This window comes from Polistes fuscatus, unplaced genomic scaffold (assembly GCF_010416935.1).
Source record: "Polistes fuscatus isolate 324 unplaced genomic scaffold, CU_Pfus_HIC Scaffold5, whole genome shotgun sequence".
Classification (NCBI taxonomy): Eukaryota; Metazoa; Arthropoda; class Insecta; order Hymenoptera; family Vespidae; genus Polistes; species Polistes fuscatus.
In genome coordinates this window covers 3,039,891-3,043,154 of record NW_025113129.1, presented here as the reverse complement: position 1 = coordinate 3,043,154, position 3,264 = coordinate 3,039,891, and positions in this window count along the sequence as shown.

The window sequence follows — 3,264 nt, the reverse complement described above, 5'->3', positions numbered from 1 at the left end:
ATTATCGATTGTCATAATTTATTAATGTGTATAATTGCCATGTGAGAAAATTATTTACTTAAAGGTTTCACTTCGCGTGACCATAAATCCACGACTTTTGTGACATCACATTTGATGATAATACGATACTATGAGTAAAATATTATCGTAAATGTATTTGAAAAAAATAATTTAATATTTATTCGACGATCTCATTTGTTTTTTTTTTTTTTTAATAATAATAAGAGACTGTAATATTTTTTTACGTAGTAAGAAATATTCGTTTGTTATATAATATCGTTGCTAAAAAATATTCTCATCAAAATATGTCACGATGCTCAATTAAATCCATGACTATGAAAATATTAAAAATGTCACGTGAAATGTAACCAATTTTATTGACGAAACTATGCATGATTGTATAAACTTTTGTACAGAGTTCGTATCATTTCTTTTTTCTTATTTCTTTCTTTCTTTTTCTTTTTTCCTTTTTATCCTACTTACCATTTTCTTTTTTCGTATCGACGTTCTCATAATTATTAAGTATACTGTGTTTTCATTTATAGGAAAAAAATATTATCTCTTGTATATAGTAAACAAATAATTGATTCTAATTAAAAAAAAAAAAAAGGGGAAGAAAAAAAATTACAAGCCAAACAAAGAATGAACAAACATGAATTGATAAAAAAAAAATAGAAAGAAACAAAATTCTCTTCAAAATAATTAGCATTAAAATTAATTAGTGTCGAGGGGGGGGGGTTAGGTTACCATAAATGATTTCAAATCTTTTAGATTAAATCAGTGAAGGAGAAAAGAAGAGAATAATCAAGAAAAAGTATACAACATCTTGTTCTCTTTTCGTAAAATATTCTTTCTTTAGGAGGTAGGAAAAAAACAAAACAAAATTAAAAAAAACTGCATCTACGTATATTTATCTAGTATTGTTTAGTAATACCACCGGTGTATTCTTCACAAATCCGAGAGTAAATATTTTGTTTAAAAATAAGAAAAAAAGATTTATCTCGAGAATATTAAAGAAAAAGAAAAAAAAGAAAAGAACAATCAACAAGATGAAAATTTATAAAAAACAAAATTAGATCCACCGTTAAAAATCTCTTTTGTTCTATACGAAAGTATTCGAGGAAAAAAAATGAATAAATAAATTAATATATATAGACGTACAAATATACATGGGGTGTTTTGTAACGTAAACCAGATGAAACCCTGAAAATTAAAAAACCATAAAAGATAAAACCGATGCAACAAGAATACCAACCTCATACCAACGATGCTAGCAAAAAAATGACTTCAAATTGAATTATTCTTTAAATCAAATATCTTTATATGAACAAATTAAATGTCACATTTACAGTTTGATTTTTCATGTTAAATCATTCCCCTGTTGACTCGTACCACAAATTACAGAACACCCTGTATATACATAATGTTTTCCAAAGTCGAGAACACACAGGGTATACTAGTTTTACAACATTATTATTATTATTATTATGAGATAAAACGAGAGAAAAATTAAAAAATAAATTAAAAACGAGAACAATTATTGAAGTAAACCATTATCGAATATAAAATAAATAAAAAGAAATACATAGGAATGAAGATAAACAAAATATTAAAGAAGATATAAAATTCGTGAAGATTTTTAATGTGGTGATAGAAAATATTTGTGTGTCTTACGAGAACGTGTTTTAAAAAAATTAATAATAATAATAATAGTCGATTGAAATTTCATTTGATTATGTCGTAACGTGAACAAATAAAATCATTTCTTAGAATGAACAATGTTTAAACGATTAACAATATAATCAGAAGAAGGAAATATTTAACACTGCTTTATAATTTACAATAGTAGAATTGCAATATTATATTTGAAAATGTATTCTTGTATAAGCCAACACATCCACACAACTTACCAAAAAAGACACACATACACACACGCAGAACACAGATACATCCTCGACTTCCAAACACAAGTTTACACATAGATACTATATTTTAAATGATTATTATACATATACATATATATACAGAATCTGTGTGTGTGACGCTTATTTTCCATTATAGTGATTTTCACAAGCAAATAGAAAAATAATTTATATTCTTACGATAATAATTATGAAGTTAATTTTCATTGAAAATTATATATAATTAATTAAGTTCTTACACAGGTTTCACACACACAGACACACACACATACAGAAAAAAAAATACAAGCAAGTGATTCCACCCAAAAAACAAAAAAAAAAGATACATTAAAAGAATTGTACGTATTACAATATGCAAAGGAACATGATGTAGTCTTTAAGACATTTTTTATACAAAAAAAGTATTGTGATCGTATACCAAAAAAGAAAAAAATTACAAGAGGAAGAGGAAGAAGAAAATAAAAATATAATAAAAAACGAGACATAAGAGCAGAACAAAAATCTCATGGACAATGTATTTTAATTTTTAATCAAATAGAAATATATATATATATATATAAATATATAAAATTCAGAATAAAATAAGAATAAATATATTGGAATAATAATAGTAATTATAATAATAATATAATAGTAATAATAATAATAATAATAATAATTTTAGAATTATAAATAAAGGTGAGTACATGGTCTGTTCACAAAATCATTGCAGATAATATATAACGATCATTATATACTAAAAATATAGTATTACAAACGTGCTTCTTTGATCCCCCTAATTTACTTCAAGTTCCATTTAAAGAAGGCCTAATTAAAAAAGAACCCTTTTTTAAAATAACATATATTTATATATGCATACAATTATATAAACTATTATTAATGAAATATATCAATCACATTTTTTATATTACATTACACTAAATATAAGTCTTGAAATGTGTGGTTGTTTTTTTTTCCCCCCGAGCCAGTTTTGGACTCATTGTGGGTGATAAAAACGGCGTATAAAGGGTGCGAGTAAGTTCATTAAACGTAAATTGGATCTGCAAAAATAAATTAAAAGCAAAAAGAAAATAAATAACAAGAAAAAATAAACATTACGCAATGATTTACGAAGCAAACAAAATAAATGTGTAAAAAATACCTTTTCGTTGATTTCGAAGAGACATTTAATTTTTCCGGCGATTGATGTTCGGTGTTAGGTTCCTCCAAATGTATGGTACTTGGTTTTTCCAAATTTTCATTACTCGGTTTCTCCGAATGTTCAATATTTGGTTTATTATCGTCAGGTTTTGGATAATTAATCGTGGATGAAATCGTGGATATTCCAGATTGATTGGTATTA